This window comes from Eublepharis macularius, chromosome 3, assembly GCF_028583425.1.
Source record: "Eublepharis macularius isolate TG4126 chromosome 3, MPM_Emac_v1.0, whole genome shotgun sequence".
NCBI classification, from domain to species: domain Eukaryota; kingdom Metazoa; phylum Chordata; class Lepidosauria; order Squamata; family Eublepharidae; genus Eublepharis; species Eublepharis macularius.
In genome coordinates this window covers 35291080-35316004 of record NC_072792.1, presented here as the reverse complement: position 1 = coordinate 35316004, position 24925 = coordinate 35291080, and positions in this window count along the sequence as shown.

The window sequence follows — 24925 nt, the reverse complement described above, 5'->3', positions numbered from 1 at the left end:
CCTGGCAAAGGAAGCCTGCCTCTTCATTTTTTCCCCATAGGAAATAATGAAGAAAGATGAGCAGCAGCATGCTAACAATATGCTGCTCCTTCGCTTTCTTATGGGAGGATGGGGGGACCTGCTTTGGGGGGCCATAACATGGCCCCCCAAAGTCCAATCTGTCTGAAACTTGGGTGGTTGTTAGAGAAGGGTTAGAGGAAGGTCCCCACCAATTTTGGGCTTATTCGGTGGGAAAATGCCTCCTCCAGGCATCCTGGAAGACGGAGGCATTTTCCCATAGAAAAAAGCCGAAAGAATGCCGAAAGAATGCCGAAAGAATCCCGAAAGTCGAAAGCCGAAAGAGATTCTTGTTTCGGCTTTCGGCTTTAACGATAGAGAATCTTCTTTCGGCTTTCTACTTTCGGCTATAGCCAAAAAATTTTGGCTTGCACACCCCTAGTTAGGAGCATGGGACTCTAATCTGGAGAGCTGGATTTGATTCCCCACTCCTCCACTTGAAGCCAGCTGGGTGACCTTGGGTCAGTCACAGTTCTCTGGAGCTCTCTCAGCCCCAACCACCTCACAGGGCATTTGTTGTGGGGATAACAATAGTATACTTTGAAAACTGCTCTGAGTGGGCATTAAGTTGTCTTGAAGGACGGTATATAAATCGAATGTTGTTATTATTATAAAGCTGAAAAAAGTTCAGAAGAGGGCCACTGAATACCAGAGCTAGGAGATAACATCAGGGGAAGGCCTCAGCCTCCATGCCTTATTGTTAGCCCACTGTAGTAACTGGTTGGATGCTGTGTCAGGAAGGAACATGAGTCTGATTGATCTTCTTATGTACTTATATTCTTAGGGACATATTAGATAAAGTATGGCTGGTTACTTTAGGGTTTTAAAGGAATACTTCTGCTGTCCAAGTTGCAAGCTGGCAAGACAATTGTATTTTAGCCTGCTTGACAACTCTGCCAGGGCAGGGCAGTTGAGAACAGTCTGCCAGCCAACAATTTCCCTGGGATTCCTCTCACACCACATCCCTGCCCTGTCACATTTAGAAGAACGTTCGATAGATGTTTTATTAGAACAAGTGTGCTGCTACTAGAGATGTGCATTAGGATATATTCTGTCCAATTGAAAACCAAAAACTACCTTATAGTTTTTAGAAACATTTGGGTATACACAACAATCTGTGGATTTTCCAGAATACCAATTATCAGGTCCCCTAAAATTCAAGAAAAATTAATATTCAGAGCCAGAATATTAAGGCTCCTAGGCCTGTTTTTCTTCAGTATTCCAAGATTCCTGAGCAACAGGCAGAGGGGAGGAAGGGGGTAGATGTCCCAGGCAATGGGATCAGACCTTAGAGGGATCACTATGACTGTCTTCTCCAGCATGTTAATTCTTTCAGAGCCCTGCATGATTCTCTGAGCATGGAAAAGCAGATAGAAAGAAGGCCTATCCTGCAGATTGACTCAATTTCAGGGCTAGAATTTTTGTAGCACTGCTGCTGATTGCTACCGCTGCCACTACTACCCAGATCTCTGCCTTGGATTTCTACTGCTCACTGCTGCCTGCCTGGGAAGATGTTGTTCTGTGTCTGAACATCTTCAGGACTGGTTTGCCTACAGCAAACTAAAATGTTTCTTCTTCTTCTTCTTCTTCTTCTTCTTCTTCTTCTTCTTCCTCCTCCTCCTGCTTAACCTGAGCATGGTGGGGGGAAGTTATATTGGGGAGGAAGTCTTTTTCTCCTTGTCCAGCTCCTTTAAAAAACAGTTTTCCTTATTTTTGTTTGGCGCTGTTTTTAAAAGGGTTTAAAAGAATTCATCCCTCATGCTGTTGAGTTATCTTCCCTTGACTTGTTTAAGAATTTTTAACTTGGCACAATATAAAATCCACATTCAAAATTGTGTTCTTTTTTTAAAAAAAAATCTCAACTAAACTGTAGTTGCTATATGGCACAGGGGAGTGTTGGTGGGGCTCAGTGCCTCTTGGCACAATTCTGTGCTGAAATTAAACAAATGCAGGCAAATGTTCTGGCCACTTTCATAAAGCACAAAAACCACAAATATCACTGGAAAGAGATATGTCATGGAAGTAGAGGACTATCTCAGTTAAAACAGAAGAAATTGAACCCATAGAAGCACCTAAAATGAAACTCATGTGTGCAGTATTCCTATTGTGTTTCTTCTTTATAAAGATGGGAGGGAATAGGAGCAGCTGCAGCTCCTATGGCTCTTATTGAGAGCCAGTAATGGTATAGGCTGCACACTGCAGAGAGGAAAACACCAAACCCAGAAGATAATCTGGTTTCCAATTGCCTGAAGAAAGCTCATCTGCCTCCTGGATCCTGTCTGTAGAAACCCCACACACTTTGTTTCAGTGGTTTTTGTAGAATCTGGAGCAGGGATGTTAACAGCTGGGGTCAGGAGAGAAGTGGTTTTAAAGTTGAAGAGAATAAAGGAGAGGGAACTGCTGTTCAAAATATTTTTTTAAAAAATTAGGACATATTTTAATTACATTAAATTTCAAAGAGAAGTGAATGCTGATTGATGATCCTCAAGCCCATACTTCTAAATTCCATCGAACCCAACGGGCTTTCAGAGGCCAGGCAGGAGTCGGAGAACTGAAACTACGCTACGGGGGTGCTGCCCTTCCGTAGGTAGAATTCATCCCTCATGTTTCCAGATGATGCCACAGAGATTAAGGAAGGAAGGAAGGAAGGAAGGAAGGAAGGAAGGAAGGAAGGAAGGAAGGAAGGAAGGAAGGAAGGAAGGAAGGAAGGAAGGAAGGAAGGAAGGAAGGAAGGAAGGAAGGGCCAAATTTCAAAATGATACTGGAGATCCATATAATCTGGAGTACTGGTATAGATACCTTTCCAGAAATCTGAATCTGAAAATTTCCACTTTTCCCCCCAGTGCACATCCTGAGGTGCTATTATAGTTCAGTGACACCTTGCCTGACTTCCTAGGTCCCTGGGGTTCCCTTGGGCCTTTTACAACAAGATTTCACCCTTGGGAAAAACTATTATTTTTATTAATGCAACAACAAAGAAGTGAGGGAGAAGAAAGGGGAAGTCATCTAATCTATAAAAAAAGAACCAATTAACATAGCATATTCATATAGTTTTAGACTGCCTTAAAGAAAACACATGCTTTATACCATCCATCACTTTTATCATTCCACGACATTACAATTATAGGCAGTTTTCCTATGAATCTTTCTGACTGACTTGAGTATCTATGTGTCAATTTAGTCAGATTGGCAATAAGTTAAGAGTGGGCTAACCACACATTTACTGTAGTGATATCCTTGGTCTTCCATTGATTGGATATATATTTTCCCACCAGCTATAATTAAACAAGATATCCTATCCAAATCTGTATTGTCCACAATGCAGTATAGACCCCACCCTTTCTTGTTAACTCTGGTCCCATGCAGAAACCCAAGAAAGGGAGATTTTTTTGAGTCCCCTGTGGACTTCAACGTGGCTGTTGGGCTTTGTTTGGCTATGCAAACACTACAGAATATGATGCTAAAAGGAACATCTAGTTCAAACCTATATATATACTTGGAATTATTCTACATTGTGATTTATAAGGAACTGAACTAGCCTATTTTACTCAGGCTGCAAAGTGTCCTTAGTTTAAACAATTGCCTTGTGGCATCATTGCAGGGAAAATGTTGTAGACAAAAAATCAATCAGGTTAAAGTGAGGGGAGGTATGATCATGTAGATTTAGTTTGTGGTATTTTGACAATTTTATTTATTAATAATAATAATAATAAGGCACAAAGAGTGCATTGTATCACAATGATAGAACGTAGTTCCAGATAGTAAAATATAGAAAATAAGCTATTACAGTCTCAGTATAGTTCCCTGTGTTGCATTTGCACATGAGGCCTTCAAGACCAACTAGGAGTCCCCCAGTGGGGGTAGGGAATCCCGCACTTCCACTCGCCATCCTCTGCCACCACTCACATAGCCAGCAGGTGGTGGGGGTGGGGGGAACAGGCCTCCTGGGTACGCTCATGGGAGTGATGTCATCACACTGCCCTAAGAGTGCTCCTGTGCTTCCCATATGGGGACCAAATGGCCCACTGTGAAGCATGCACACTGCTCCCAGGCCTGAGCGATGACATCACTTCCCAGGAGTGACATTGGCCCACTGCAATGGGAGCACACCCAGAAGGCCTGTTTCCATGCCTGTTCCTGGAAGTGATGTCATCACGCAGGCCTGGGAGCACATGCTGGTGAAGCATACATGCAAGAAGGGAAGAAAAGATGAGTGCCGGGGGATCCTGTCCAGCTATCCTAAGCTAAAAAGTTATGATATGTTATGCTGACAGCTAATTGTGCTGCAGAAGTTATCTTTTCTCACAAAATACTGGATTTTTTAAAAAAGAAATAAATGGGAAACAAACTCTTACTTCCAGTATTGGTGATCCTTTACCTACTATCCAAACAATTGTTCACAAGTCAGGATTAAAAACACGCTGTTTTAGATATTAACTATTTCCCTCACTTCCTTTTCTCCTGAGTTAGTACATATGAGATACAGAGGAGTAACATACCAAATAATCCTTGGTTTTCTGCAGTTCACATGTAGACAATAGCCAGCCAGGAAAAGAGGAGGAGGAGAAAGAACCATGAAACAATTCTGCAATTCCTTCCCAAGGGGTGCTGTATACTCTTTATTATTGTTGTTATTCCTTTTTATATATTCATTGGATTATTTTGAGGACTCAGGCAAAGCAGGTAGCAAGAATAAGGACACATATATCCATGTTTATGTAGAGCTCATGAGACCTGTGGCCTGAGAGAATGCATCAAAGAAAGACCATGTTGCTTCCGCCTGGTGATAAGACACACATATCCGGAAGAATTGTGATTTTTCATAGACACTTTAGAATGTCTCCACATGTTGGCACATCTGTCCCTTTTCAAAATGCACAGTGAAAAAAGGAGCACGTCGACTAATGCCTGGGGCACATTCAGAAGCTGTTGTTTTCAGGTCATAGTAGAAAGCACCTGAAAAGTAATATATTCAAAACAGGATGAGAGAGAGAGAGAGAGAGAGCTTTTGTCAGATAAGCTCTCATACAAATTTCCCTACCTAGGCTAAAGATAACCATACCTTTTCTTACTCAGTCATGTTGAAAATTAGCAGTAAGGCTGTCAGACAAACGACCTCAAGTGTGCCAAGTCAAGTAGTATTACTTGTACTCGGAGGGATTATTCAATAGTGGCGGGGGGTGGGGGGAAGGAATCTCCAAAATTGTGATAGAAGGTACAGCTAAAGAGCTGGAAAAGATTGCCATGAGATATTGTGCTGTTCCACATCTAAATTCCAGGCGATAAGTCCAAGGTCGTTGCGCAGAAATGCTGGACCCAAGTAAGCATCAGTCAAAGCCTCTCAAGGTGTCTCACTCAATTTTTGGAAGCCGCGATGCGTTACACGGGTAATTACTTTCGTTTTCCCATGACTAAACTTGAATAACAGAAAGTTAAAGTGCAGTTCTCTGTGGTGGTATTATTGTACATGTATATCAGCTGTTGTCTTTTAACATAATGGGAGGGGTGTTGATAGGACGAGGAGGGTAACACACACAAAAAGCCAGCTACTGCATAAGCTGAATGGTTCCTTGTAAAGATTTATACAATGCCATCCTAAGCAAAGCTACACCTTTTGATGGTTTAGGTGGGGGTAACTTTGCTAGGAAGGTATTGATAAGGATCCACAAGAACCAGGTCAACAAAACAGTTTCAGTAGTAAGATAAGGCAAGGCAAGCCCTAATTTTATCCAAGAATTCAAAGGCAAGATTCCTATAACTACCCTAGGTCCCTGTTTCAAGATTCTAACTCATCAAGATCGGGAAGCAAGGGGCTTTTCAACTTGGGGTGTTTTAATAGGTTTTGGCTCCATACATTTATTTATTTATGTTATTGAATTGAATTTATATTCTGCTCTCCCCACGCACAGGCTCAAAATGGATCACAATGGATCCAGTAGCACCTTTCTTCCACACATGTTGGATAATGCACTTTCAATGCTTTTTAGTGATCATTTGGAACTGGGTTTTCGTGTGTGAAACACAAAATCCACTTCTAAAGGATAACTAAAGTGCATTGAAAGTGCATTATTTAACGTGTGTGGAAACAACCAAAATGTTTGTGGAAAATTCTACCTTAATGCCCCCCCCCCTTTGTGGATTTTTGATCAGCATGGTGGAGTCATCCATGCTATATGATATTTTCCTCACCACCGACTATGCTAAAAGAAATGGTGATTGAATGAATGACAGACTCAAAAAGGTGCAAGCAGCAAAATTTTAATTTTACTTAAAACCCTTTGACATGTATGTTGGTATCCAGCTCTATTACATCAGGTGTTTCTTTTTCTTTGTTTGTTTACCATCAGTTCCAGAAGCTTCTGGATGTTTCCCATCGTGTTCATCTAGAATCCTAAAGAGAAAGATATATTGTTCATTACAGAGACATACCAGGCCAGCAAATGTTACACTAAAATTCAATACCGATAAACAGCCTCCTGTCTCATTATGCTGTATTTCACACTCCATATAAAGTTTTGCCTCAGCTGAGCAGGGAATGCCCTTTCAGTCTTACGGCTGTCATCTTGACTGCTACACACTTGAGTAAGATGTCTCTAGAGCACACCACGATCCCCTGAGCTCCTGCTTTAAAACAGAAATACAAATACAATAAATAAGAAAGGCAATCCTGGGCCCAAAAGCTTCAATCTCAGTGAAATGTTGGGCAATTTTCATGGCTTTGTTCATTATTAGTTTTTTTAACAGCTGAACAGCATCTCAGAAAATGTTTACCATGCATTTAATGCAGGGACCTTCAAAGGTTACCCGAGGATTTGCCACTGTTTGGGTAATCCTACCCTGACTCCAAGCTTTGAGCAATAACATAGCTACTGTTCACCTCTCTTTGCCTTTATACCAAAAACTAAAAAGGCCCATCAAGACAATGCCCCATACTCCCATCAACATGATGGTTAAGGGCCAAGCTACAAGTAACGAATGACACTTGAGCGGCAAGTGGATTGAAAGGCGCGCAAGTGGAGGGCAAGTGAACAGGGAGAAATACACTTGCTGTTCAAGTGTCATTCGTCACTTGTAGCTTGGCTCTAAGTCACTGATACCCAGCAATGAGAAAGTTCACTCGGATTTCTCAATTCATATTGCCCGGCTAGTTCCTCTCACCATCATAAAGTACCTCAGGGTGCTTGTTGTCTGATAAAATGAATAGTCTTCTTGGACTAATCCTGCCACCTTAGGGTCTTACCAGCCTACTCCAACCAGTGTGTGTGTGTGGGGGGGGAGTCCTCATGAGGGTTGCCAGCTCTAGGTTGGGAAATTCCTCAATATTTGGGGATGGAGCCTGGAGACAGTAGGGTTTGGGGAAGGGAAGGACCTCAACAGGGTATAATGCCACCTCCAAAGGAGATGTTTTTTCCAAGGAAATTTATCTCTATGCCCTGAGGATCAGCTGGAATCCCTATAGATCTCTTGCTACCACCTGGAGACTGAGGGCCAAGCTACACATGACGAATGACACTTGAACGGCAAGTGTATTTCTCCCTGTTCACTTGCCCTCCACTCAATCCACTTGCCGTTCAAGTGTCATTCGTCATGTGTAGCTTGGCCCTCAATACCAAATATCTCCAGATAAACTCAAAGCTAATAGAACAATAAACAATATGGAATCAGAGCAAAAAAAATGAACTACTGAGAATCATACTCTCCTTCTAGTTCCTGGTGGGTCTTAGAGGGAACTGGCAGTTGATTCTTTTGGGAAAAAGTCCACCTGGTGGGGAAGCTTGGCAGACAACCTCTAACTGTTTGAAAAAACTTCGTCCCAGACATCACCAGTGTTCTGACTGCTCTAGGCAAGCTGATAGCAGCTGTTCTCAGGATCAAGCAGCCAGTGCTTGGGGACTAAGCAAGAGGAAGATGCTCAGTTCTTGACAGACAAGATACTCTTCTGGCAGGCAATAACACGGTTTTAGCCAGCAGTACCTGCACATAAAATAGGGAGTGAAAAGTACTGGCTGGATTTATGACCTTCTTGATTCCCTGTCTATGCCCCCAAAATGTAGCTTTTAAAAAGTAAAATTCCTTGACTTCTGTTATTTTTCCATCTTTTAGTGGAGAAGGCATGAGACTTATTGGACTTATTGGAAATTATATGACACCCACAAACTAAAGTTTAATTAAATGGTCTAGCAATATACATTAATTAAAAATGGTTTTCCTTATCTAATTTCACAAAAAATCAGTGAATACATAGATATCTAAGGCTTTGTCTGAAGAAAAAACATTTTCCCCTCTATCACTATAGGTTAAAGAACCTATAAACAAGGGAAGGGCAGAGCTTAGATTTCTGGGAGCCAGTCATTTTTTTTCTCAAGAGCCTTAAGAGCTACTATTCACAAAATGGTGTCTTGATAGATTGGGCCACTCATAAAATGGCAGCTTGTATAAAATTCACAGCATTTCAGAGCAGCTCTGCAGTGCTTAGGTGGGAAACCTTGCCTCTGCTGTTTTCCCAAAGCAAATCACCACCATCACCACACAAAATTGCAAATTTTCCTGTACAAATGGCAGATTTGCGTCAATAACCAGTGTGATATTGTGATTAGCGTATCAAACTAGGATCAGGGAGATCCATGTTTGAATCCCTCCTCTGCCATGGAGTGACCTTGGGCAAGTCACAAATTTTCAGCCTAATCTATCTCACAGAATTCTTGCTGTTGTGAGGATAAAATGGAAGAGTGCAAGTTGTTTTGGGTCCCCATTGGGTGAAAGGTAAGAATATAAATGAAGTAAAAAAAATACGCTCCTTTCCCATGAGAGCATGTGTGTGTACATGAAGGAGCAAGAAGAAAGGTGAATGGATTTTCCCAGAAGAGTTCTTTTAATTGCTTGGAAAGTGACTGGATATCCACAAGTAACCTTCTGCTCACCAGTTATATATTATATATCCCAGTCCAATGATTGATCTACAAAGAATCCAATCCCAGCCAGCCTCCATTTAATTTCAGAGAGAATATCCCTTGAATTAAACCAGCCAAATGTCAATTTTAGAGGACAACATGGGATCAAGAGTTGAAACCTATGGATAAGCAGATTCTTCCAGATCCTTTCTAACTGGGATTTGCTCAGTCTTTATCTCCAGTGTTTGGTAGAACTTCAAACAGCAGGACACAAGGACAGAATATTCTTCGTTGTTCCTCCCCCCCCCCACCAGCAGGAATGAAGAGACAGACACCAGGCTTGGATCTAAAGGGCCATTTTATTAACATAACATCAAACACAAAACTATGGCAAGGGAAAACTTAACGGTACAGGTCAAGCCATGGAGTCACCCCTGAACCTCTGCCTTGACCTGTTAGAGTCAGCCCCACTGCCCTGGGTGTAAGCCATCCATGGAATGGCTGCTATCTGGCTGGCCAGGCAAATGGACCCCCCCCCCCTTCAAGCTCCTACAGCATGAGGGAAGGACTTGTCCATGGGTTCCCCACAGGCCACCTGACCATGTGGTGGTAGCCATCACAAGCATACCATGCTCATGGCAGACCTTGTTTCCCCACCAATGTGAAAGTGCCACTGGGTGCTCACCAGCCCGCTCCCTATTCCCCAATACTCTCCTGCCAGTGATCACACTAAACAGACACCACCCAGGCCAATATCCTCAAACCTCTGCTAGCAGTGCAAGATAGATGAAAAAAAACCTCCCCCTCATGCCAATTTGGGAAAAGTTTAAAAAATTCCTTCCTGGCTCTGGAAACAGCAGCTGGCTAATCCTGCACTATAACAGAGTGAGATGAGCTGGCCGAGCAATCAAAGCAACCCCCGGCCAGGTGAGCAGAGCCACCTAATCAGGCACATGGCTCCGCCCCTGGCCCAATACCCGAATGCCCGGGGGTAGAGGTCTGTCTCTCCCTCTATGTAGGGAGGCAAAGTGCGGCCCCTGGCCAAAGTAGCATTGCTGCTGCCGGGAGTTCCAAATTCCCAAAGAGACTGAGGAGTGTAAGATAGAAACTCTTTCAAAATCAGTCCCTTGTGTGCTGGAAAAAAATGTTTTGCAGCATGTTAAATGCAGTTGCACACTTTTGTATCCTAGAAACAATCATAAATAAAACAAATCTCTTCAAAACTAGCTCTTTGTACACTGAAAATGTTTTTAATTTGTCCATCTGTTCATTACACAGAGGACTAGCTTTGAAAGGATTCCTTTTACGTTTTTGTTTCTGTGGCATATTTGCAATTACATCGTAACACCCGTTTAGTACTATATGTGTGCAAGTTTTCTGTGAACATTCTTCCCTTTTTTACAAAGTGTCATAGCATTCCTAGCCTGAAGTTATGTGCTGACACATCTCTCTTGCAAACTTCAGGAACTTTGACCATCATTATCTACTTGCTACGTATATTTGTCTCACAGAAGTATCCTTGTGTAACTCTTCAGAAAGGAAATGCAACAACTGCAGTATCAGAAGATCCTAATTGCTTGCTATTTACAGGAGTGATTACTTTTTATATTTTCTGAAACTATAATACAAGTGATAAACATGGCCAGCAAGAAGGCTCAGCAGGAACTAAATTTCTGATTTTAGCTTTATACAATGAAATTAATTATTGGCAAAAGTGAAAAAGTCCTCTCTTGCAGTGATTGACTATGTGTGATTTCATTCCATTCTCCCTGGAGAACTGTATTAATTTCTTTTTAATCTCTGCTACTTCAATAGCAGTTTGACAATCTCCAATCATACAACTGGGTGCATATTTGGTGAGATTGGGGTTTTTTGTTCTGACGGAATTGCTTCCTGCTCATTAACTCTTAAAGAGATTTTCTCTTGGAATAAAGTAATGCAGAAATGTTGAGCTGTGGTGGCTTTACAGTATCACTTTTCTAAAGGATATTTTTTCTAAAAACTGAAGATTCTGAGCAACAGAAGATAATGTCAGAAGTAGAGATGAACCAAAAAGGAGAAGCTTTTTATGAGTATTATTGGCAGCATCAAATGCAGCCAGCCTTTTGTTAATTGTTTTAGTGATATCTTCAGAAAGGGTCTGGAAAGGTTTGCCTATTCAGAATTAGGGCAGGATTTTTGATTGATTGATTGATTAGATTTTTAGCCTGCCCTCCACATAAGCAGGCTCAGGGTGGGTTACAATCATAAATAAATTACAATGGATTACAATGATAAAAACCGTGAAATAACATCTCACTACAAACATGAATTTCAGTATTCCAGATGCGGCATCCTTCCCCATTTCGCTGCCCACCATATACCAAGGAAGAAAAGGGTGGAGGTGTGGGTTGGTGAAACTAAAATTTTGTTAGAAGTGTTTGCCCTTGAAGTTGTAACACAGCCAAATATGATAAGCTATGTAGAATAATGACATCATCCAGTTCATAACAATATCCTTATTAGGCTGGAGACATCTATGTGATTGATCTGGGAAGAAGACACAATAATTGGAAGTAATTAAGAGTTGACTGGGAAGTGAAAATTGAGCAACTGAAACCGAGCAGCACCTGGGGCACTGTAAGCCAGCACAGCAGGGGCTATCAAGTCTAGCAGTGCCATAAATGGACATTAATTCACCCATTGCTTCCTCCTTCTTGATAAAGGGTTAGACAGATCGAGGCAAGCTTGTCCCCTTTTTCATACCTGCCATCCCCCCTTTGTACCCGTTAGTCTGACAGAGAAAGCCAGCAAAGGCTGAACCTACAGAGCAGAAGGGAGTAGGAAGAGCAGAGCAGAAAAGTGCTGTTTGACAGATATTTGAGTCAGAGAGAGTTTAGAGGTCCCTTAAACATGTTAGAGAATCTTGTTGTCTCTCCAAGCACTTCAGGTAAACTCCCATTTCTAGATACCTTGGTCATCTGAAAAGCAAGCATTCAATTAGGTCACAAGGTCTACAGGAAACCAACTCACACGGATCGGTACTTACACAAAAACCCCAATCACCACCCTCGACAGAAAAGAGGCATAATAAAAACATTAGTAGACCGTGCAAGATGGATATGTGAACCACACTTTCTCAACAAGGAAATTAATCATCTAAACCACGCACTTCAATCAAATGGCTACTCCAGAAATGAAATCAGAAGAGCGATTAAACCAAGGATAAATAAAAAAACTAAGGAAAAAGTCTCCCACAGGAAAAGTGTTTTTGCCATATATCAAAGGAATTACTGATCAGATCGGAAAATTTATGAAAAAGCACAACCTACAAACAATATTCAGACCTACCAGAAAAATACAACAGATGCTACGATCAGCAAAAGACAGTAGAGACCCCTCACCTCTGCAGGAGGATACCCAATGCCCTACAGTTGTGGACAAGTTTACATCGGGACCACACAGCATAGCATCCAGACAAGAATAAAAGAACATGAAAGACATTGCAGACTTGGCCAGCCTGAAAAGTCAGCAGTGGCTGAACATAGCCTAACTCAAACAGGACACAGTATCTTATTCCAGGACATTAAAATACTGGACAACACTTGCAACTACTTTGTTAGATTGCGCAGGGAAGCCATTGAAATTCATAAGCATAATCAAAACTTCAACAGGAAAGAAGAGAGTTTAAGAATGAATAAGACATGGTTATCAGCCCTGAAAAACACCAGACTAACAAAACACCCGACATCTTACAATAGCCCTACAGATAAGATTAGTATATCAAGCACCAATCCATATGCAAAAGAACCTCCTCAGGATACAGTGAAGCTTCCCTCCATTAGCATGCCAAAACCTGGGAAACTCTTACAGGATGACTCAGCCCAAACCCACCTTCCTGAGTAGATATAAATTACCTGCTAACATTTTTTCCACACATTGACACTGAGAGAATTCTGTCTTTTGGTGCTACGCCTCTGAAGATGCCAGTCACAGCTGCTGGTGAAACTTCAGGAACTACAATGCCAAGACCACGGCCATACAGCCCGGAAAATCTACAACAACTAATCAATAGGTTACATTTATGCAGCCTGTCCTGAACACCCCCAATTTATTTCCCCCCCCCTCTGAAAAATAAACCTTTTTCTTTCTTATGTTAAATCAGTTCTCCTACTTAGTATTAAGGGTGGAAAAGGTTACAACCTGGTTTTACCAAGTGAAGGGAGAGGGTACCCCAGGAACACCATCATAATTTAACCTCAGGAGTGGCTAGTGGTAAATAGTGGCAAGTAGAGGTGGGAACCAAAATACGAACCAAAGTTCATCACTAACCGGGCTAATTTTTGGTTCACAAACCAGCAGTTCATTGGAGCTCATTTCTGATGAACTGTGACAAACCACTCTGATTTTTAGAGTGGTTCATATGGTTCAGTTTTCACTTCATCACTGCAGACAGCCTGGCGCCGATCAATCTGTTACCTAGGCAACAGGGGGTTGGGCTTTCTGCAGATCGTCTGCAGCCTCGGAAGAGATGAACCAATGAGCCAAACGAACCGGTTCACGAACTGGGCAAGTTCATGGGAGTTCATGGTTCGTGAAATGTAACAAACCACAAACCACAACGATCCACCTTTTTCCTAGTTTGTGCCCGCCTCTAATGCAAAACACTGACAAACCACTAAATAAACATTTCTTTAGCATGTTTCACAGGTGTACTTGGTGGTAAGGTGGAGAAGTCTGATGGTGGCAGTTGATCTTACCTAATCCCAGAATCAATATGCACTGCCATCATGAGGACAGAGGCATTGGCTTGAGAGGGGGTTTTCCCAACAGGTTTAGTTCCTGCTCCTGTCACCTTAACCCATTACATAGGGCCAAGTACCCTCCAGGGCACTTGAAAAGTATGTGTGGCTTAGCTCTGCTTCTTTCTGGCCACCACTGGCCTTCTAGCGAAGTGGCCTACTGCGAAATTTCCATGTAAGTTTAATGGCCATTCCACCACTGGAAGAAATGGCATGGAAGAAGAAATAGCATCTAAGAGAAATAATACATGATAGCAGTTATGGTGGTTGGAGTACTGCAGTAGTACTGGGTACGAATTCTAGTTATGGGGTCACCACGGGACAATCATTCTGTCTCAGTCAAACATACCTCATACAGTTGTTATAACAAGAAAACAGAGCAGGGGGGAACCATTCATTTATTGTTGTTTGTTGCTTAGTTTGTTTATACCCAGATTTGCTACCCAAAGGATCCCAAAAAAGCTCACAGCAATAAAAATGTAATATAAAATAACCAACAAACAAAATAGCAAACTGCATCTTGCGTCACTCCTAGATTCGGTGGCTGCTTCACTGGAAAGTACAGGCTGCAAATCACAGGTTAAGACCCAAAACTTTCAGTAATGGGTCTTGTGCCATATTCAGGTATTATACCTGGCACAAGAAGAGGAAAACAAAAAGCTCAGGAAAGGGGTTACAGCTGGCAATGATTTTTCTCCCAGTTATTTCCTCTCTGCCATTCTGTGGTCCTTGAAGAAAAGATGAGATAAAGATATACTAAATGAAATGAATATATCATGGTATTGGTCAAGATTCAAAAGAATAAATAATGAACTTTCTCACAATTAACTGCTATTAACAGTAAGCCCTAAAATTCAACAAGGATTCTTCCCAAATTTCAAAATGTTCTATTGATGAATGAACATTCATAATGATAATATGCATTAATCTCTCTCTCTAACCAGAGAAACAAAATAAATAAGTTTTCTCAGCCAGTGTATTGGAGTAAGCCAAGTCTTTAACTCCATCAATAATATCCTTTTCAGCCTAGGGAACCTCAGATATATTGCAGATAATTGAACTGAAATGGAACCAAATGGCTGAAATGCCCTCTTAATTCACCCTGTAGCAGGATGAAAGTTTTTCTTTAAAAAAACAACCCCTGCTTCTTATTCGTGTTTGGCTCAGAGACAATTAATTGTCTTCACTGCCAACTGTTACCATTATGCCTGGCCGAATCTTATTGCTTAGAGGGCTTTGTTTTCCTCTTTTGTTAGATGAGCATTTCTTTTGCCTTCCATCCAGTTCTTTATTTGGTTTTGCAGTTCCCATAACAGATGGATCTTCAATTTCCTTAGGTGCCAAAACACATCACAACTTCAGAAGTTCTGTTTTCTGTCCCATTACACAATTAGGGACCCATTGGATGGAATTAGATGTATCTTCTTGTAATGATTATGATCAACTTGCCTTTTGACCCCAAATGAAACAAACTGTACTTGATTCCATGTATTGTAAGCTACCTTGAATATTTGTTTCATAACAGAAAAGTAAAGCATAAATCTTCTAAATAAATCAAACAAGTGCTGTCCCAGTACAATGAAATCTAGAGTGAGCCAATGCTTGGTATGATAGTATTCAGACAGTGTTCCTTGGAAGCTCATCAGCAATTCCTCGATAAAAAGATGAGCAATGGAAGAGAAGCTTCCCTCGAAGATAACTTAAAGCTTGCTGTATTGGTCTTCTGCTATGATATGCGTTTACACAACTGGATTGGTATAGGCATAGCATCAATATTGCTTGGCAGTACTTCCATTGCCAAACTGATAGTATATACTACCAATCATTTACCTACTGTACTATGCTACTTCTTTGTTTTGCTGTAGGATTTCCCACAATTAAACTGGAAACTAAGGGTGTTTATTATTGTAGCATTTTTAAAAACTCCATGCTTGTTTCCAATTTACAAACCCTGCCCCAACCTTGAAACTATTTCTTATTGGTAGTTGCCAAAGTCAGTATACATAGACACCTGCACCTCCAAGTAAGGAACTATGCATCCCATTTTTTGTTAGTTTTGATCCACAATGCAGCAGAAAGTTTGATGGTATAAAGTCCTCTTCACCAACGAGTGTTAGATTTGTTCTGTTGAGGTGCTCTCAGTTCATAGAAGGCAGCAGGAAATCCAACATGTAGGTACCTTAGGGTCTGTTCTGGAATGTGACCTGCCCAGATTCTGCAGTGCTCAGGAGCTCTGTGGCAGAGGTCACTTCCTAACAGACATTGAATTGGTAAGATGCTTAAGTTCAAATCCACAAACAGTGCAGTCTCCTAAGCAAAGTTACATCTTTCTAAGACTATTGACTTCAGTGGACTTAGAAGGGTGTAATAATGATGTTGCTATTATTTATTTATTATTTACAAGATTTTTACCCTACCTTTCTATCCTCATAGGGCCATCAAGGTGGGTAACAAATTAAAACAAATTAAAATTTCATTTTAAAAAATTAAAATCACTACACAAATACATCATTAAAACAATTTAAAAACAGAGTTTAAAATGAATACAAAAGATAAAAATAACAGTTAACACACTGGGGAGGAGAAAGGATAATTGAGGAATGTCAATTGAAACAAAAAAATCTTCACCTATTGGCAGAAGACAGCAACAGAAGAGTTCTCCCTCTCTCTAGAGAGAGAGTTCCAGAGTCTCGGTGCTACTACTGAGAAGGCCCTCTCCTGGGTTATCACAAACTTAATCATGGAAGGAAGAAGCACCCAAAGTAGGGCCTCCAGAGATGACCACAGTGGTCAGATAGGTTCATAAGGGAGCAGGCAGTCCATCAGGTATGTTGGACCCAAACCACATAGGGCTTTAAAGGTCACCACTAGCAGCTTGAATGGTTTCTGGAAACAAATTGGAAGCCAGTGTAGATGGACCAAGACTGGACTGATATGGTCCCTATAACCCACTCCAATCAACATCCTGGCTGCAGCATTCAGGACCAACTCAAGTTTCTGAAAACTTTTCAAGGGCAGCCACCAAAAAGAGCACATTGTAGTAAACTAATCCAGATGTAATCAGGGCATGCACCGCAGTGGCCAGATCTTTTCCACCCAAGAACGGCTGTAGCTCGCTAACCAGTCAAAGCTGGTAAAAGGCACCCTTGGCCACAACCACCATCTGCTTATTCAGCAGTAGTCCTGGGTCCAAGGCCACCCCTAGGCTGTGGACCTGTTCCTTCAAGGGGAGTGCAACCCCATCCAGAATGGATGAAATCTTAAATCCTGGGATAGACCTTCCACTCATGAGTAGCCCTTCTGTCTTTTAGGGACTAAGTTTGAGTTTATTAGTCTGCATCAACTCCAAAACTACACCTAAGCATCAGTTCTGGGTTTCTACACCCACCATGGGATCAGCTGGAAGTGCAAGATAGAGCTGAGTGTCATCAGCATATTGATGACAACCCAGCCCAAATAGGATTACCTCCCCCAGAGGCTTCATGTCTATGTTAAGAAGCATAGAGGACAAGATGGAACCCCACAGGCCAAAGGCCACAGGGCAGAGCAGGAGTCCCCCAACACCACCTTCTGAAACGTATCATCTAGGTATGGCCAGAACCACTTCAGAATGGTGTCTCCCAATCTTAGCTGAGAAAGGTGGTTCAGAAGGATCCTATGATTAATGGTAATGAAATCCACTGATGGGTACAGGAGAATCAATAGACCCACATTCCCTCTGTCCATTTCCAAGGGCAGGCCATCCCACAGGGTGACCAAGGCTGTTCCAGTCCCATAACAGAGGCCTAAAACCAGATTAGAAAGGATCTAAATAATTTACCTCATCCAGAAAATTTTGCAGTTGTCCATTTGCCACCCTTTCAATCATGCTTAAGAATGGAACATTTGAGACTGGTCAATAGCTACTGAGATCTCCTGGGTCCTGGATTAGGCTGGATTGACCACCACCTCTCTCATGGAGGCATTAAAGACCTCTTGGATCCAGTCAGCCACCCGCCCCTTCCCTCACTAGCAGATTTAAGTAGCCAGGAAGGGCAAGGGTTGTAGAAGCAGATGGTAAGCCCGAAACATCCAAAGGGCCAGTCCACATCATTAAATTGATCGAACAGAAATATTTTCCAGACCATCTGACCCTGTCACTGCTAATATAGAATCCAAGACAGAATGGATGCAAGACACATTATCTGTGGTGTGCTGAGCAAAATGGTCACAGAAAGCTACTGAGCAGTCTATCACCTCTTGCCAGTCAGTTCCCAACAGGCCTCTGAGTACTTGGAAAAGCTCTGCTGGCTTATACCATGCAGACAGACCAAGATGGGTAGTGTTTGTCTGTAGCAGTAGAAAAGAGCAAAAGTCTAGTAGCACCTTTAAGACTAACAAAATCTGCGGTAGGGTATGAGCTTTTGTGATCTGAAGAAGTGATCTATGGCTCACTTAAGATCATACCCTACCACAAATTTTGTCAGTCTCATAGGTACAACTAGACTCTTGCTCTTTTCTACCATGCAGATGTGATGTTGGTGGAAAACTATTGTTTCTTTGCTGCCATGACCAGACATGGGCACGAACAGCACTATGAACGGATAAAACCCACGAATAGCCCATTCGTCTATTCGTGAACAAGCTGTTTGTGAGGCTCCATTCTAAACGAACAAGTGGTCGTTGCAAGCCTCGTTCATTGCCTTCATCAGCCGTTTGTCAAGCCAGACAGTCTGGGGCCTTTCAATCAATTCCCCTGGCAACAGCAGGGACTGAACTCCTTCTGGCTTCCTTCTGGCTTTAACCCTTCAAAGTACTTCCAGCAGAGAGTCCCGTTTTTGCCACTGTGAAGAGAGAATGACAACAAAGGGAAGGACCCATGGACCATGCCTTTCCCAGGGTGCAATCTCTCTGAAATTTGGGGGGGGGGGGTCTTCAGAGGACTGTGAGGACTATGTCCCCTTCAAATTTGGTGAGTATTGGACATTGGGAAGGTCAGTTTGTAACTCTTCAAAGTAGCTGCCTTCTAAGAGGCAGTTCCGTTTTTGCCACTGTGAACAGAAAATGACAGCAAAGGGAGGGGGGACACACATGGGTCATGCCTTTCCCATCTCTCTGCAACTGGGGGAGTCTTCATAGGACAGTGAGGACTAAAGGGGGAGAGCTTTCCTTCTGGCTTTAACCCTTCAAAATACTTCCAGCAGAGAGTCCCATTTTTGCCACTGTGAACAGAAAATGACAGCAAAGGGGGGGGGGGGAAACACAAGGACATCATGCCTTTCCTGGGGTGCAATCTCTCTGAAACTTGTGGAGGGGGTCTTCAGAGGACAGTGAAGACTATGTCCCCTGCAAATTTGGTGGGTATTGGACATTGAGAAGGTCAGATTGTAACCCCTCAAAATAGCTGCCTTCCAACAGGCAGTTCCGTTTTTGACACTGTGAACAGAAAATGACAGCAAAGGGGGGGCACATGGGGTGCAATCTCTCTGAAACTTGGGCAGTCGTCAGAGGACAGTGAGGACTATGTCCCCTGCAAATTTGGTGTGTATTGGACATTGGGAAGGTCAGTTTGTGGGGTGTTTAAAGTGCCCTGCCCCTTACACGTGGCAGGAAAGGGCCCTTTAAACTATCAGCTGGCAGGCAGCAGGGGAGAATTCCCCCTGCCACCTGCCAGCTGTTAGTTTAAAGGGATCTTTAACGGGCCACGAACAACGAACATGATTGTGAACAGGGTCATGTTCATTACTGTTTGTTGTTCATTGTTCATGGATGGCAACGAACAATGAACAGCTTGTTCGGGTTTTTTTCCCATTCATGCCCATGTCTAGCCATGATCCCCATGGATAACTCTTTAAAATGAGCTTCTTTAATTCCACTTGTGAATCAAGGGTTTTATTGTTTACTCTCTCGCAGCCCAAATATTTTGTTAAGGTATTTGTCTTTTTTATCTTTCATCATTGTGTAAAAGTTCAGTAATATCATCAAATAGACCATGGATTTTGTGTATTAGAGAATAACATATTAACAGAAATGTCTTGAATTGCTGGAGCAAAATCCAAGACCGATTTCCATATCCACAAATGGTAACTTTAATAAGTAAGATTAATTATGAGTTTTTCCAAGCTCAACATATATATTGCCCTTTTTTAAATTTGCAAATGAATGCTGATTCAATAAATGACTTAACTTTTGAATAACGCTGATGAAATCCCTCCAGTAAGATGTGGGACTATTGGATTTAGAATGATAATTTAGAAGGGATATTTAAAGGTGATTAAAATAACTGGCAATACTCAAAGGTCGAGGGTGTAATACAAAATACTCTGCTTTTTAATGTCAGAGGCTGGCAGGGACAGCCAAATAGTCCAGACCAGGAAAGGGTGACCTTTATGTTTCTTGGACCTACTCCCCACTTCTCCTGCCAAGATCTCAGTGGGTAAAGCCAGTCACAAATGGTGGCTTGTACAAAAATTACAGCATTTCAAGGCAGATCTGCACTGATTGGATAGAGAAACCTTTCCTCTCCTTTTTTCCCTAAGCAAACCAGCACCACTACCACCCAAAAATGCAATTTGCCCTTCAGGGAAAGTTACCTCTATGTTTTCCCTGGAACAGGCAAATAGCAGCTTTGGTACAGGGGGAAAAGAGTCAAGAGCGTACTCCTTCCCATCCAGAAAAAGGGTGTGGTGTATTTATTGTATACATGTGTATGTATAATGGAACAGTCTGCTCCTCCTCTAATATCAGTATGAGTTAGTTTGGTCCTATTGGGTGGAGCTCTAGTTTCAGTTCCAGTTTTGCATGCTAGCGGAAGTTGTTGGTTGCTGGAGTTGTCTTGTTGCAAATAAATGGCTGATGTTTTGAGCCAGCTTGTCTCTGTTGAATGATCTTGAGAATGGATGCCCGAATACTCTAACCTGTGAACCCACAACAAAAGGGGGATACCACAAAGGGTACAGGTGTGCACAGGGTGCATGAGAAGGAATAGAGGAGGACAAGAAAGGCTGCTGGAGCTGTTGTTTTCCCCATCAACAGCAAAGACATGTATGTGCATGTGCCTCCTTCCTTCTCTTTTGCATGGAGAAAGAGGAAAAGACTGCTGTATTCCCTCTAATGGGAAGGATAAGGAAGTGATTACAGGAGAACTTGGAAAGTGACTGTTCACTCCCAAGGGACCTTCTGCCCATCCCACTCCCTGAAAACACAGGATACGTCAGGTACTCGGTGTGGGTAGCGGCACTGCCTAGCCCCCAATACAAGGTCTTCCAACCATAACCTTCCCTTGCCCGTACTGAAGAAGCCATCATTCCACTCTTAATGTTATGTAGAACTCTCTCTGTGTCTTTCTCATTTTTATCCTCCCTTTCTCTAAGGAGCTAAAGACAGCAGACCTGATTTTCCCCTCATCATTTTGTTCTAACCACAAACCTGAGAGGTAGGTTAGGGTGAAAGACTCCTAATCCAGAACATTACAGTACTGTTTTCAAGGTCAGTGTATGGCCAAATCTCGTCAGTAAGCATGAGGTTGTGTTAATGGAATAGGGAGCTTGAATAAAAAATGTTCAGTAAAATGATTTTTGCTGGCTGGACATTCCCTTCTTGCCTCTCTTCTTGGGAAAAGGTTTCATTGCTTCTGGCTTAGGTTAGAGTCAGATTTCTGATCAGCCCTGAAATTGTCTGTGCAGAGTTGGCACATTTTCAGTGCAATCCAGAACAGAGTTACACCAGTCTAAGACCACTGAAAATAATGGGCTTAGATTGGAGTAACTCTGCTTAGGATTGCACTGTTTGTGACTGAAAATTGGCCTCAGGATCATCCAATGGGTTTTTCAGGAGAGGGACAACTGAAACTCTGTTCTCTCAGATCCTAGTCTGACACTATTACTGCTGTACAACACTGGCTATTTCTTACTCAGAGTAAATAACAGTCATGGATCAAAGCAAACACTGAAATGTTTGGTGGGGAATTATTGTAAGTGTGTGCACACTGCCATGGATCGCAGTGCGCACACACTTACATGTACCTTATGGAAAATAATGACATGTAGGTACTCTGGAGAGTCACAGGGCCAAGCTACACATGACGAATGACACTTGAATGGCAAGTGTATTTCTCCCTGTTCACTTGCCCTCCACTCAGGGCCAAGCTACACATGACGAATGACACTTGAACAGCAAGTGGATTGAGTGGAGGGCAAGTGAACAGGGAGAAATACACTCGCTGTTCAAGTGTCATTCGTCATGTGTAGCTTGGCCCTCAATCCACTTGCCGTTCAAGTGTCATCCGTCATGTGTAGCTTGGCCCATAGTGAGAGGAAGACACCAAATGATGGGAGATGTAATGAGTGAGAAGATGGGGATTCTCAGCCGTAATGCCACATTTGTGAGATGGAATGCCAGAAGGAGAAATCCAACTGATCCTGACCCTTCTGGCTTTTAGGAAAGCCTGTAAAACTTAGCTTTTCAAATTGTCATTTGGTTATTTTAGGAAGTTGGCTTGGAGTATACATAGGGCTACCAGTGCCCCAGTGGGGCCAGGGGATCCACTGCTCCCCCTCCTCCTGGCACTCCCCACCACCACTCATATGGCATGGGAACAAGCCTCCTAGGTGCGCTCCCGGAGCAGTGCAACAACATCACTTCCTGGGGATGATGTCATCACACTGCCCCAAGAGTACTCCTGAGCTTTGCAGCAGGCCTTTTGGACCCCAAAGCGAAGCCCGCATGCACTCCTGTATCTGTGCAATGATGTCACCTGGAAGTGACATCACCAGAAGTGACATCATTATGCGGGCACAGAAGCACGTGTGCATGAGGAACAAGGACAAGGTGACTGCCAGGGCCCCCCTCCTGCTAGGAGGCTAAGGGGACCTGGCAACCCTAAGTATACATCTGTAGTGCCAACTCTGAAGTATAAGTGGACAGTGTTTAAACTTGTGGGAGAGTTTATAATCTGTTCTTTGTATGCCACTATGAGATTTGAAAGAGCAGGACATAAATATTTTAAAATGAAATAAATTACACAATAATATACCAATTGAATTGCGTACACTAGAAATCATCCAGTGATGCATTGCAGAGATAAGAACTTATTATGGATGAGGATGAGAGAGTACACAAAACTACTCCCACTATGATATAATATTTGAATTATATGCACTGCAAATGATAACAATGCAACCTAATTGACACTGAATTAGCAATAACGAGTGTGCAGGCTGGGAAAGGGAAACGAAACCTCACAGTCAGTGTAATATGTTCTAGATCGTGCATATACTGTAGCAGGAATCAATCACACACAGCTGGCAGTGCAATCCTAAACAGTGATACACCCTTCTAAATTAACTCTGCTTAGCGTAAGTCTGCTTAGAACTGTATTGTTAGTTACTAGCAATTGTAGCAGGTAACACAGGCTCTTCTCCAGAATCCTGAATATACAGCAAATGAAAACTGTCTGCACCAGTATGAGTCTCAGGGAAGGGACATAAGTTGCCAATCTAGTTCATATAGGGTCAGTCAATTTCTGATGTCTTTCCAAAAATGTATTGCCGAAGGCTTTCACGGCCGGAGAACGATGGTTGTTGTGGGTTTTCCGGGCTGTATTGCCGTGGTCTTGGCATTGTAGTTCCTGACGTTTCACCAGCAGCTGTGGCTGGCATCTTCAGATGGTGCTACACCTCTGACGAGGTGGTGCTACACCTCTGAAGATGCCAGCCACAGCTGCTGGCGGAACGTCAGGAACTACAATGCCAAGACCACGGCAATACAGCCCGGAAAACCCACAACAACCATCTTTCCAAAAATGATGCAATGGTGCAACTGCTAGTGAAATGTGGAAATGCAGAGTGTGTGTACATGTGCATATACACACAGAAGATACTTTTGTAATTTTGTTTGGTAGGTACTCTTCCAGTTGGATAACATCCCTTCCCTGGCATGCAATCTGCTGATGCACTCTTCACATATGCAAGTTGTCATTTAATGTTCCAGTCATCAAGTGACGGCTGACCATGGATTTGTGTACCAGCTTGCACTTGAAATGAAATTAAAGCAATTCATACATTAAGCAGTTCAAGCTGTCATACTGAGGGGGTATGATTTTGGAGACTGAATGTTCCCCCTTTACAGTGAAAGAGCCAAGTTTCAGATTGTTGTTTCAAGAATGAACTGGAGGAGGAAAGAAAAGCAGGGTATAAATAAATAATGTAACAGTGTAATCTTTAAAAGCTACCTACTTGAAACTGGGTATTCTAACATTTCAGTCTGAAATATTAGAGCCCAGAAATATATCTCCAGATCAACTGTCACTATCATATATAAAATGGAAATATTTCTGAATAACTTAATTCCATTTACAAGGTATAAAGAAATATGAATCTGTGAAGTGAGTTGTATTTTCTTATAGAGTGCATAAACTTGCATGCTTTAGTTAAGGTCTCAGTTAATTAAAGCATTAATCTCTTCATTTGCTGTATGTTTAACTTAATTGCAAAGCTAGTTTTTGACTCATTTATCATCTATGGAATCAAAAGAAATCTGTTTAATCACAGTTCCATCAAACAAGCAATTCATCAATTGAACCACCCTATTATACTTACTCTACAGCAGCACAATTAGGAATTTAAAATTTGCAATTCACAGTGAGATAACAATGCCTGTAATGATATCTGGAAGCCAAATTCTAATAACCATCTGTAGGGTTTGACAATGTGATTGCATTTTTACAACAGACAAGTTTTTAAAATTACTATTAACATATCATATATATTTTTTAAGGTCAGCCGTCCTGAATTCTCTTGAAGAAAAAAAGCATCCATTGGCTTTGGCAAATGAGTGACAGTGGATTTTTATCCCTCATTAAAGATTAAGAGGGATTAATATTAAGGATGTGCAGTTTAATGGTTTCTACCCACATCAAGCATGTTAGGAGATTAAAAACAGCCACAATGTATTTCTATAGTGTTAATGCCTAGATGCAAACTTATTGATCAGAACTTTAAATGGCAGAGGATTGGTAACTATAAAGGAAGATTAACCAGGTACATTATAAACCAAGGTGTAAAATGTAAAGAATGCTAATAATTTAGTAACTAACTGTGAAATCCTAAGAAGAGTTATTCCTGCCTAAGCCCATTGAAACAAATGAGCTTAGACTGGAGTAACTCTTCTTAGGATTTCACTGTAAGACTCCATAGGGAACTAGTATAGATCATTTAA